Source organism: Mobula birostris, chromosome 2, assembly GCF_030028105.1.
Source record: "Mobula birostris isolate sMobBir1 chromosome 2, sMobBir1.hap1, whole genome shotgun sequence".
Lineage (NCBI taxonomy): Eukaryota > Metazoa > Chordata > Chondrichthyes > Myliobatiformes > Myliobatidae > Mobula > Mobula birostris.
Window position 1 is genome coordinate 202,384,400 of NC_092371.1, and position 13,507 is coordinate 202,397,906.

Consider the following 13,507-nt stretch of genomic DNA (forward strand, 5'->3'; position numbering starts at 1 on the left):
TCCAGAGAAAACAACCCAAGTTTGTCCATTCTCTTGTTATAGCACATGCCCTCTAATCCAGGCAGCATTCTGGTAAGCCTCTTCTGCACCCTCTCCAAAGTCATAACATCCTTCCTATAATGGGGTGACCAGAAATGTACGCAATACTCCATATGCAGTCTAATAGAGTTTTATAAAGCTGCAACATAACTTCCTGACTTTTGAACTGTGCCATACGCCTTCTAAACAATTTGCCTATTGGCAAAATAGGTCTACAATGGATACAATCTCATTGGTTCTCCACACGGTCTTGGATCACCTGGAGAACATAAATACATCTGTTCGGATATGTTTATTGACTACAGCTCAGCATTTAACACCATCGTTCTTACAGAACAAAAAGTTCCAGAATTTGGGCCTCTGTAAATTCCTCGACAACTGGATTCTCGACTTCCTAACTGGAAGACCACATTCTGTGGGGATTGGAAATACCATCTCCACCTTGCTGACAATCAACTCTGGCGCACCTCAGGGATTTGGGCATAGTCCACTGCTCTGTTCTCTCTACACCCATGACTGTGTGGCTAGGCACAGCTCAAATGCCATCTATAAATCTGCTGATGATACAACAATTGTTGATAGAATCTCAGATGGTGACCAAAGGCCATACAAGAAGGAGATATACCAGGGATTAGAAGTAGAAGGAGTGAAAATTTTCAAATTTCTGGGTGTCAATATCTCTGAGGATCAAACCTGGACCTAACATATCGATGCAGCTACAAAAAAAGGCATAACAACTCCTTCACTAGAAGTTTGAGAAGATTTGATATGTCATCTAATACACTTGCATATCTGTACATGTGTACCGTGGAGAGCATTCTGATTGGCTGCATTACCATCTGGTATGGCGGAGAGGGGTGCTCAGGTGTGGAGGACTACTGCACAGGATTGAAGCAAGCTGCAGAGTGTTGTACACTTAGCTGGGTCCACCGTGGGTACTAGCCTCAGTAGTATCCAAGATATCTTCCAAGGAGCGATGCCTCGAAAAGGAGGCACCCATCATTAAGAATCCTATGATCCTGCACATGTCGTTCACATTGATACCATCAGGAAGGAGGTATAGAAGCCTGAAGGTAGACACTCAATGATTCAGGAGTAGTTTCTTCCCCTCTGCCACAAAGTTAACAAATTCCACAAAAACCTGATTCTGATTCTGAATTACCTGTGTAGTTGCTTTCAGGGAGCCATGAACTTGGACTTCAAGATCCAAGTGAGGGAACTTGTAGCAGGCCTATGAAGTAGCCATTTATAGCTTGTGGTTGAGCCCACTATGGGAAAGGCTATTCTAGAATGTGTCTACAAGAAGGGTCAGAGCTGTCTCTATTTCCTGAGGAGACTGAGGTCCTTTAACATCTGCCGGACGATGCTGAGGATGTTCTACGAGTCTGTGGTGGCCAGTGCTATCATGTTTGCTGCTGTGTGCTGGGGCAGCAGGCTGAGGGTGGCAGACACCAACAGAATCAACATTCGTAAGGCCAGTGATGTTGTGGAGATGGAACTGGACTCTCTCACGGTGGTGTCTGAAAAGAGGATGCTGTCTAAGTTGCATGCCATCTTGGTCAATGTCTCCCATCCACTACATTATGTACTGGGTGGGCACAGGAGTACATTCAGCCAGAGACTCATTCCACTGAGATGCAGCACAGAGCGTCATAGGAAGTCATTCCTGCCTGTGGTCATCAAACTTTACAACTCCTCCCTTGGAGGGTCAGACACTCTGAGCCAATAGGCTGGTCCGGGACTTATTTCATAATTTACTGGCATAATTTACATATTACTATTTAACTATTTATGGTTCTATTACTATTTATTATTTATGGAGCAACTGTAACGAAAATGAATTTCCCCCCGGGATTAATAAAGTATGACTATAACATGAGGCTGCTTAGCAAGATAAGAGCCCGTGGTAAGGTACGAGCAAGGTTAGAGAGTTGGCTGATTTGCAAGAAACAAAGAACGGGAATAAAGAGAGCAGCCTTCTTGGTTGGCTGTTGTTGACTAGAGGTGTTCTGCAGGCATCGGTATTGGGGCCGTTTCTTTTTACGTTATATGTCTATGATTTGGATGATGAAATTGATGACTTTGTGGTCAAGTTTGCAGATAATTTGAAGAAAGGTGTAGGGGCAGGTCATGTTGAGGAAATCGGGAGGCTACAGAAGGACACAGACGTTTTAGGAGAATGGGCAAAGAAGTGGCAGATGGAATACAGTGTCAGGAAGTGTAGGTTATGCACTGCAATAGAAGGAACAAAAGCTGACATTGGATAGGGTTCAATGGAGGTTCATGAGAATGATTCCAGGATTGAATGGGTTCTCGTATGAGGTGTATTTGATAGCTTTGGGCCTGTACTCGCTGGAACTTAGAAGAATCGGGGTGGGGACCTCATTGAAATCTATCGAATGTTGATCGCTGGTGGGATTGCTCTGCTACAGGAGAAGAGAGACTGCCTTTTGATTGCTAGTGGGATCAGCTTGCCACTGCGCTTGGAGACTCTTACTCAGGTTTTCTGCATTTTGGATAGGGACTTGGAATATAGACTTCTTCAGTGTTATAGTTTTTTATATTTTGTGATTTTCACCCAAACTTTCTCTTTTTTTTTGTGTGTGCAGGAAAGGGGGATTTGGGGTTGGTGTACCTATTCCATTTTTGTTCATTTTTTGTGTGGGGAGGAGGGATTCGGGGGTTGATGATCGTGCTGTCGTTCTTCCCCTTCTTGGTTTCTGGAGAAGAAGAATTTCAGAGTTGCATATTTTGATAATAAATGAACCTTGGATCCTTTTTGTACCTTGTTGAAAGGCCTAGATAGAGTGGATGTGGAGAAGATGTTTCCTATGGGGAGGGTTGAGAACTAGAGGGTGCAGCCTCAGAATAGAGGGAAGTTCATTTAGAATAGTGAAGAATTTCTTTCGACAGAGGGTGATGTATTTGAGGAATTCTTTGCCACAGGCGGTTGTGGAGGCCAGGCCATTGGGTGCTTTTAAGGTTAAGGCTGATAGGTTCTTGATTAGTCAGGGTGTGAAAGGTTACAGAAAGAAAGAAGGAGAAGGCGGTTGAGAGGGAAAATAGATTAGCCATGATGAAATAGCTAAGCACACTCAATGGGTCAAGCAGCCTAATTCTGCTCCTGTCTCTTCTGGTCATGTGATTTTTCCCCTCTGCTTACGCACACTTTTAAGTATCTTGCCTTTAACAGTGTACTGGCCCTTTACATTTCTTGCATCAAGATGCAACACTTCACATTTGGTCGGGTTAAAATTCATCTGCCATTTCTCCACTCATATCTGCAACTGATCTATAACCTGTTGTATACTTTGCCAGTTTTCTATGCTATCCACAACACCAATCTTCATATAATTTCCAAACTTACTAATCCTCCTATCTATGTTTTCATCCAGGTCATTTATATACAGTACATCTCAAATGGTAGTGGTCCTTTTGACCACTATTCTTTGTCTTCTATGGGCAAGCTAGTTCTGAATCCTAATGCCCAATTCAACATGGTTCCTCGTAATCTTCTGGATAAGCCTCCCATGAGGAACCTTGTTAAACACCTTACTAAAATCTATGTAGACAACATCCACAACTCTATCTTCATCAATCACCTTCATCACCTCATCAAAAATCTTAGTTAAGTTAGTAAGACACGACTTGCCTCACACAAAGCCATGCTGTCTCTCCCTAATTAGGCCATGGTTTTCCAAATTCATAAATCCTATCCCTAAGAAATCTCTGGTAAGCTTCCTACCACTGACAAGAGACTCACTGGTTTATAGTTTCCAGGATTATCCTGTTTCCCTATTGAATAAAGGAACAACATTAGCTACTCAGCAGTCCACCAGGACCTCACCTGTGACCAGATATGGCATGAAGATATTGGTTAAAGGACCGGTAATCTCTTCTCTTGCCTGTCACTTTAACAGTGGTATATCCCATCAGGCACTGGGGAGCTATCCACCTTAATACTCTTTAAGAGACTCACACTACCACCTCCTTTACCTTGAGATGCCTTAGCATATCAATACACTCAGCACTGATTTCCCTGTCCTCCACATCCTTCTCCTTAGTAAATACTGACATAAAATATTCATTAGGGACCTCACCTACATCCTCCGCATACAAGCAAGTGATCCCCTCTTTATCCTTGCCTGTTCCTATCCTCTCCCTAGTTATCCTCTTACTGAACAATAGGTACTCCTGTTTGAGTACTGTTGGAGGGGACAGCTTGCCCGGGGGAAGCGACAGTGGCCGTGCCTCCGGCACAGAGTCTGGCCCTGTAGCTCAGAAGGGTAGGGCAAAGAAGAGGAGGGCAGTTGTAATAGGGGACTCGATAGTAAGGGGGTCAGATAGGCGATTCTGTGGACGCAGTCCAGAGACCCGAATGGTAGTTTGCCTCCCTGGTGCCAGGGTCCGGGATATTTCTGATCGTGTTCAAGATATCCTGAAGTGGGAGGGTGAGGAGCCAGAGGTCGTGGTACATATAGGTACCAATGACATAGGTAGGAAAAGGGATGAGGTCCTGAAAGAAGAATATAGGGAGCTAGGAAGGGAGTTGAGAAAAAGGACCGCAAAGGTAGCAATCTCGGGATTACTGCCTGTGCCACGCGACAATGAGAGTAGGAATGCGATGAGGTGGAGGATAAATGTGTGGCTGAGGGATTGGAGCAGGGGGCAGGGATTCAAGTTTTTGGATCATTGGGACCTCTTTTGGTGCAGGCGTGACCTGCGCAAAAAGGACGGGTTACACTTGAATCCTAGGGGAACCAATATCCTGGCAGGGAGATTAACGAGGGCTACTGAGGTGACTTTAAACTAGAATGGTTGGGGAGTGGGAATCAAATTAAAGAGGCTAGGCGAGAGGAGGTTAGTTCACAACAGGGGGATGGGAACGAGTGCAGAGAGACAGAGGGGTGTAAAGTGAGGGTGGAAGCAAAAAGTACTAAGGAGAAAAGTAAAAGTGGCAGGCCGACAAATCCAGGGCAAGCATTAAAAAGGGCCACTTTTCAACATAATTGTATAAGGGCTAAGAGAGTTGTAAAAGAGCGCTTGAAGGCTTTGTGTGTCAATGCAAGGAGCATTCGTAATAAGGTGGATGAATTGAAAGTGCAGATTGTTATTAATGATTATGATATAGTTGGGATCACAGAGACATGGCTCCAGGGTGACCAAGGATGGGAGCTCAACATTCAGGGATATTCAATATTCAGGAGGGATAGACATGAAAGAAAAGGAGGTGGGGTGGCGTTGCTGGTTAAAGATGAGATTAACGCAATAGAAAGGAAGGACATAGGCTGGGAAGATGTGGAATCGATATGGGTAGAGCTGCGTAACACTAAGGGGCAGAAAACGTTGGTGGGAGTTGTGTACAGGCCACCTAACAGTAGTAGTGAGGTCGGAGATGGTATTAAACAGGAAATTAGAATTGTGTGTAATAAAGGAACAACAGTTATAATGGGTGACTTCAATCTACATGTAGATTGGGTGAACCAAATTGGTAAAGGTGCTGAGGAAGAGGATTTCTTGGAATGCATGCGGGATGGTTTTTTGAACCAACATGTCGAGGAACCAACTAGAGAGCAGGCTATTCTGGACTGGGTTTTGAGCAATGAGGAAGGGTTAATTAGCAATCTTGTCGTGAGAGGCCCCTTGGGTAAGAGTGACCATAATATGGTGGAATTCTTCATTAAGATGGAGAGTGACATAGTTAATTCAGAAACAAAGGTTCTGAACTTAAAGAGGGGTAACTTTGAAGGTATGAGACATGAATTAGCTAAGATAGACTGGCAAATGACACTTAAAGGATTGACGGTGGATATGCAATGGCAAGCATTTAAAGATTGCATGGATGAACTACAACAATTGTTCATCCCGGTTTGGCAAAAGAATAAATCAAGGAAGGTAGTGCACCCGTGGCTGACAAGAGAAATTAGGGACAGTATCAATTCCAAAGAAGAAGCATACAAATTAGCCAGAAAAAGTGGCTCACCTGAGGACTGGGAGAAATTCAGCAGAGGAGGACAAAGGGCTTAATTAGGAAGGGGAAAAATGATTGAGAGAAAATTGGCAGGGAACATAAAAACTGACTGTAAAAGCTTTTATAGATATGTAAAAAGGAAAAGACTGGTAAAGACAAATGTAGGTCCCCTACAGACAGAAACAGGTGAATTGATTATGGGGAGCAAGGACATGGCAGACCAATTGAATAATTCCTTTGGTTTTGTCTTCACTAAGGAGGACATAAATAATCTTCCAGAAATAGTAGGGGACAGAGGGTCCAGTGAGATGGAGGAACTGAGCGAAATACATGTTAGTAGGGAAGTGGTGTTAGGTAAATTGAAGGGATTAAAGGCAGATAAATCCCCAGGGCCAGATGGTCTGCATCCCAGAGTGCTTAAGGAAGTAGCCCAAGAAATACTGGATGCATTAGTGATAATTTTTCAAAACTCGTGAGATTCTGGACTAGTTCCTGAGGATTGGAGGGTGGCTAATGTAACCCCACTTTTTAAAAAAGGAGAGAGAGAGAAACCAGGGAATTATAGACCGGTTAGCCTAACGTCGGTGGTGGGGAAACTGCTAGAGTCAGTTATCAAAGATGTGATAACAGCACATTTGGAAAGCAGTGAAATCATCGGACAAAGTCAGCATGGATTTGTGAAAGGAAAATCATGTCTGACGAATCTCATAGAATTTTTTGAGGATGTAACTAGTAGAGTGGATAGGGGAGAGCCAGTGGATGTGGTATATTTGGATTTTCAAAAGGCTTTTGACAAGGTCCCACACAGGGGATTAGTGTGCAAACTTAAAGCACACGATATTGGGGGTAAGGTATTGATGTGGGTAGAGAATTGGTTAGCAGACAGGAAGCAAAGAGTGGGAATAAACGGGACCTTTTCAGAATGGCAGGCGGTGACTAGTGGGGTACCGCAAGGCTCAGTGCTGGGACCCCAGTTGTTTACAATATATATTAATGACTTGGATGAGGGAATTAAATGCAGCATCTCCAAGTTTGCGGATGACACGAAGCTGGGTGGCAGTGTTAGCTGTGAGGAGGATGCTAAGAGTGACTTGGATAGGTTGGGTGAGTGGGCAAATTCATGGCAGATGCAATTTAATGTGGATAAATGTGAAGTTATCCACTTTGGTGGCAAAAATAGGAAAACAGATTATTATCTGAATGGTGGCCAATTAGGAAAAGGGGAGGTGCAACGAGACCTGGGTGTCATTATACACCAGTCATTGAAAGTGGGCATGCAGGTACAGCAGTCGGTGAAAAAGGCGAATGGTATGCTGGCATTTATAGCGAGAGGATTCGAGTACAGGAGCAGGGAGGTACTACTGCAGTTGTACAAGGCCTTGGTGAGACCACACCTGGAGTATTGTGTGCAGTTTTGGGCCCCTAATCTGAGGAAAGACATCCTTGCCATAGAGGGAGTACAAAGAAGGTTCACCAGATTGATTCCTGGGATGGCAGGACTTCCATATGAAGAAAGACTGGATGAACTGGGCTTGTACTCGTTGGAATTTAGAAGATTGAGGGGGGATCTGATTGAAACATATAAAATCCTAAAGGGATTGGACAGGCTAAATGCAGGAAGATTGTTCCCGATGTTGGGGAAGTCCAGAACGAGGGGTCACAGTTTGAGGATAAAGGGGAAGCCTTTTAGGACTGAGATTAGGAAAAACTTCTTCACTCAGAGAGTGGTGAATCTGTGGAATTCTCTGCCACAGGAAATAGTTGATGCCAGTTCATTGGCTATATTTAAGAGGGAGTTAGATATGGCCCTTGTGGCTATGGGGATCAGGGGGTATGGAGGGAAGGCTGGGGCAGGGTTCTGAGTTGGATGATCAGCCATGATCATAATAAATGGCGGTGCAGGCTCGAAGGGCCGAATGGCCTACTCCTGCACCTATTTTCTATGTTTCTATGTTTCAACATGTATGTACAGCATGGCTTGTGATTCTCTTTAATCCTACTTGACAGGGACTTTTCGTGGCCCCTCCTGACTTTCTGAATTACTTTCTTGAGGGAATTAGGAAGGTGGTTTGGGGTTAGAACACTACCCTGAGGCAGTCTTGTAATAATATCCTAGCCACAAGAGATTTTCAGAAGCGGGGTATCCAGACTAACACACACAAAATGCTGAAGGAACTCATCAGGTCGTGCAGCATCTACAGAGAGAAATAAAGAGTCGACGCTTCAGGCCAAGGCCCAACATCATCAGGACTAGAATGGAAGGGAAAAGAATATCTTACAACTGGGATAGTTAACCAACTATCCTGACCATCTTCCTTTGTATGAGCTATAAGTCCATCCAGAGAACCAGAATCAGGTTTAATATCACTGGCATATGTTGTGAAATTTGTTAACTTCGTGGCACCAGTACAATGCAATACCTGATAAATATATAGAGAAAAAAAAAACTACATTAAGTATATATGTGTGTATAGTAAATAGTTAAATTAAAAGTAGTGCAAAAATGGAAATAATAATAAAACAGTGAGGTAGTGTTCATAGTTTCAACGTACATTTAGAAATCAAATGGCAGAGAGGGAGAAAGTGTTCCTGAATCACTGAGGTGCACATTTAAGCTTCTGCACTCCCTTCCTTCCATAGGACTGCCGACATGTTGATGCCCATTGGCTTTACCTTAATGCCACAACTGATCAACTCCTGCCCTAACGTCAAAAGCTGACAATCTTACTTTGCCTCTGGAAGCCATCTAGTGGGTTCATGTTTGGAAGAAGGCTGCAACAAAGTGTAGATCTGAGTGGTCCAAACTAGGTATCAATGTGTAGGTTGTTGGTGAGTAAGTGCCATGTGATAGCTTCCATCACTAAGCATCTCCTGTTCTATCACTAAGCATCTCAATAATATCCCCCCAACACTGAGTTGATGACTGAAGGCATACTCCCTGTGCAGCAGCTAGTTGTATTGATTTGTCCTTTTCTGAACAATCTATACTGAGGCAAATTTCAACACTCCATATTCCTCAGTGTCTTCTCAAGATACCACTGAGAAAAACTTCCTGTGAAGCTGGAGGAGCAGAACGTTCACCTGATTTCATCAGAGTTGCACAAAATTCTCTCTACCACAGCCTGCCTCAGTCTTTCCCATTCCTCGAACAAGCCAACTCTCCACTGAGATGCAACAACTGCCAGGGAGCCACACCAATCTATTACATCCTTTCTCATGACTTCAGGTTCTTTTGAATACTCCTGCCCAGACTAGCACCATAATCAAATGAGAAAATAAACATCGCACGTTCAACCTGTTAAATATTCTTCAAAATGGTAAAAAGAACATCCTCAGCCTATCAACTTGTGTGTCATTAACGCATCTTACCTTCATGTTAAAATTTCACTATTTGTGCATTTAAATCACACTAAGCTTCAAGGTCTGGTTGAGTTATATACTGAAGCCTGATCCAGCCGTGGCCAACCTGAGTGCAATTAGAGCTAGAGTAATTACGTTTTCCATTTCTAGCCTGACGATATAATGATTTTGTGTGTGCTGTCAATGAATTAGTATATAAAATCATGAGGAGCATGGCTGTGGTTACAGTCATTTTTCTAGGCTGGAAGAGTCTAAAACTTGAGGACATAGGTTTAAGGTGAGAGTGGGGAGATTTAAAGAGAACATAGGGGGAAAATGTTTCACACAGAGAGTGACAAGTATGTGGAATTATCTTCCAGAGAAAGCTGTAGGAGTGGGTACAATTGTGTCATTTAAAAAATATTTAGACTGATGCATGGATAGCAAAGGCACAGAGAGATGTGAGCCAAATATAGGCAAATAGAACTAGTTCAGGTAGACAACTTGTTCACCATGTATGATTTGGTCTGAATGGTCCATTTCCTTGCTGAATGTGAGGGCAAAGCAACAAATTCTGACCAAGAACAGAGGATGTATATGGTAATACTAAGTAAAATATTATGACAAGAATAAATTACTGAACCAACCCAACCTAAATGTTTTAGCAGAATATATACCAGACCTGAAATTGATGGCTGGGTTCTATCCGGCTTGAGTCAGATAGACAGTCTGTATTCAAGGTTGTGACAATAATCGAGCCAAAAAAATGTGCTATGAGGCAAATTCCAAATCATCTAAAACCAGAAAAAAATTCTGAATTGGAAAACTAGAAGAATTAGAGTAGATCAAATCTTAATACCGTTTTTTTTTAATTCTGATACCAATTTCATTTGAAACGATTATTTTTCTGAGTAATGAAATATTTTTCATTTTCAATCAAAAAAAAAGAAAAGCTGGAATATTTTTATTGCCTACTGAAAGCACCACAGACCATAACCATCAGCTTTACCCCTTGCTATCATTAACAGAAAAAATGGATAATGCCAAAGAAATCAACACAGCTACCCGGTAAGTGTTGACCCATGTCACTTCAGTAGGGGCAAGCCTTGCTGGCAACATCTGAGCTGTGTGTTCAGTATTGTAAATATCAGGCTGTTGATTGTTATGTACAGTATAATAGTCCACTGATTGCTTATGAGCTTTCTGTACCAAAAGTCACATTTCATCTGCGTCAAATTACTAGCTTTATTGTAATTACAGGCAGGGCAGTTTCTATTTTGACTCTTCCAAGTTTAACATAGTCTTGCAAAAATTTACTTTTTAGAAACAAATGAGAGAAAAAAATATATATACATTATTTTTCAAAACTGCTGATAATGAGGCCTAAGATCAGATGGGGAGTGGTGTCAAATCTCTAGCTGACTCACGGCTACCTGTTTAAAGTACCGATAGAGCTCCCTAGTGTACGTGCGCTTTGTGTAAAGGTTAATTTCCAGTTTATCCTTCTGTAAAGTTTTCACCTTGGATTGGGGTCAGCTGTAACTACAGTGAAAGAATTCTGTCAGAAAATACCTTTTTGTTGTTCCACTCTGTATCAAAATCTACTTTGGATTCTGTAGAAATTTAGTAAATATATTGAAATACTTCCACTTTTTGCTCAGTTCTAGCAAATTAATACACTGCGTTGTAAAGGATGGTTAAATTTGGAATAAATAATAATATCAATAATTAGGGAAGTGAATGATTAGTTAAAAAGTCAACTGAGGCAGAATTAACACTAATGTATCATTGCATGATTATATATTATTAATAATGTCTAAATTATCAGATTGGCAAAAAGGATTACAAAGCCAGTAATAAAACATGTATAGGTTTGTGTCAGGAAATGACAGCAATGCAATAATTATGCTAAATGTTTTTTTGCTTGGACGCTCTCACTGCTTGGCATAGTAATGAGCAGTGTTGTATATTTAGCACAGAATGGACTTACTGAGCAGAGTTCATGACGTCAAACAATTCCTACAAAATTCACTTATTTTTATTTAATCAATGAACTTCATGATAATGTGGACTTTAAGAGCCCTTGATACGGGATTCAATAACAAATGCAAGAAGTTTTCATTCCTCATGATGAGAATTATTTTTAATTGTTTACTTCATTTTAAATGAACATAGATGTATAGATACTGTTATGTCAATGTAATGGCACACATTTAAGTCAAATAATGGACAGGACAACAATGGGTAGAAAAAAAAGAGTAGAGGGATGTGGATCTAATGCAAGCAAATGGATTGAATGTCAGTCGGTATGACTCACAATTAGCGTGCATGAATTCGGATTACTCCATAAAATATCTTTTTAAAAATTGTATTATTCACATATTCTTAAAGAAATACTTGAATACAATTATTATTGATGAAGGTAGATCTATGGCTGTGGTGTGACTGGATTTTAGTAAGGTGGTTGACAAGGTTTGCCGTGGTAGACTCATCTAGCAAGTCACTAGGCATGAGATCGATGGAAATATGGCAGCATGGATTCAGAAATGGCTTGCCCACAGAAGGCAAAGCATGGTAGTAGATGGAGTATATCATGCCTGGAGATTGGTAACTAGTGATGCTCCACAGGGATCTGTTCTGGGTCTGCTATTCTTTGCAAATTTTATGAATTATTTAGATAGGAATTGTAAGTGGGGGGTTAGAAAGTTTGCAGGAGATGCAAAGGTTGGTGGTGTTGTGGATAGTGTAGAAGGTTCTCAAAAGTTACAAAATATAGATAGGATGCAGAACTGGGCAAAGAAGTGGCAGATGGACTTCAATTGAGAAAAGTGTGAAATGATAAACCTTGGAAGATGGAACTTGAAGGTGAAGTACAAGGTTATATGCAGGCTAATTAGCAGTGTCGAGCAACAGATAGCAAAGAATAGCAGACCCAGAACAGATCCCTGTGGAACACCACTAGTTAACAATTTCCAGGCAGGAAATGCCCCATCTACTACTATGCTTTGCCTTCTGTGTGCAAGCCAATTCTGAATCCACACAACCATATTTCCATCGATCTCATGACTCACAACTTGCTAGATGAGTCTATCATGGGGAAGCTTGTCTTCTGCCTTACTAAAATCCATATTCACCACATCCACTGCTCCAAGTTCAACCATAATAATTGTACTTAATTACTATTAACTGTGCCACTTGCATCTAAGTCCATAGATTCCTCAAAGTTGCCACTCAAGATGATAGGGTGGTTAAGAAACTGTACAGTATACTCGCCTTCATTAGTTGGAAGATTGAGCTCTAGAGCCATAAGGTAATTTTGCAGTTCTATAAGACTCTGGTTAGACCACATTTGGAGATTTTGTTCAGTTCTAGTTACCTCTCTAGGAAAGGATGTGCAAGCTTTAGAGAGGGTGCAGAGGAGATTTCCTCTGCTACTTCCTCTATTGTTACCATTGTGTGCAACTGAATTTCTGGAGGCAAAATTGTGTACTTAATCCAGAACTGAATGAGATGGCATTTCTGAGTAGCTAGGCTTTCAAGATGTTTTGTTGCTTCTCTGTATCTAATAAGATATGATGTTTACTCAAAGCCTCACCACAGCTGGCTGTGCCATTTTTCAAGGAATAAGGACATAACAAATCAAAGCAAAAATAGGTAGTCCTAGTTTCCATTCATCAGGCACAATTTTTGTTGCACTGTGCTCGTATTCACATATTATAAACTGATATTTATCTCAGCTTAAAACGAAGTTGATGGTTGAGTCTTCACAGCGATGATGAAGATCTTGAGCAACACACAAGATGCTGGAGGAACTCAACAGTATCTATGGAGGGGAATAAACAGTTCACATTTCGGGCTGCGATAAAGGCCTGATGAAGAGTCTCAGCTAAAACATTGACTGTTTGTTCCACTCCCTAGAGGATCCCTGATTTACTAAGGTCCTTCAGCATTATATGTGAGTTGATTCTGATTCTGAATCAGTTTGGCTATGATACAACACTATGTGGAATTATTAATAGCAAGAATCTAGAGGGATAGATACATTAAATGTGTGGGTGATCTTAACTAGGGCTGACTGCCACTGGAGAAGATAGACATTACTGGCACAATTGGCTGAGATCTGTTTGGAAGATGGATAGAACATAGAAATTTACAGCA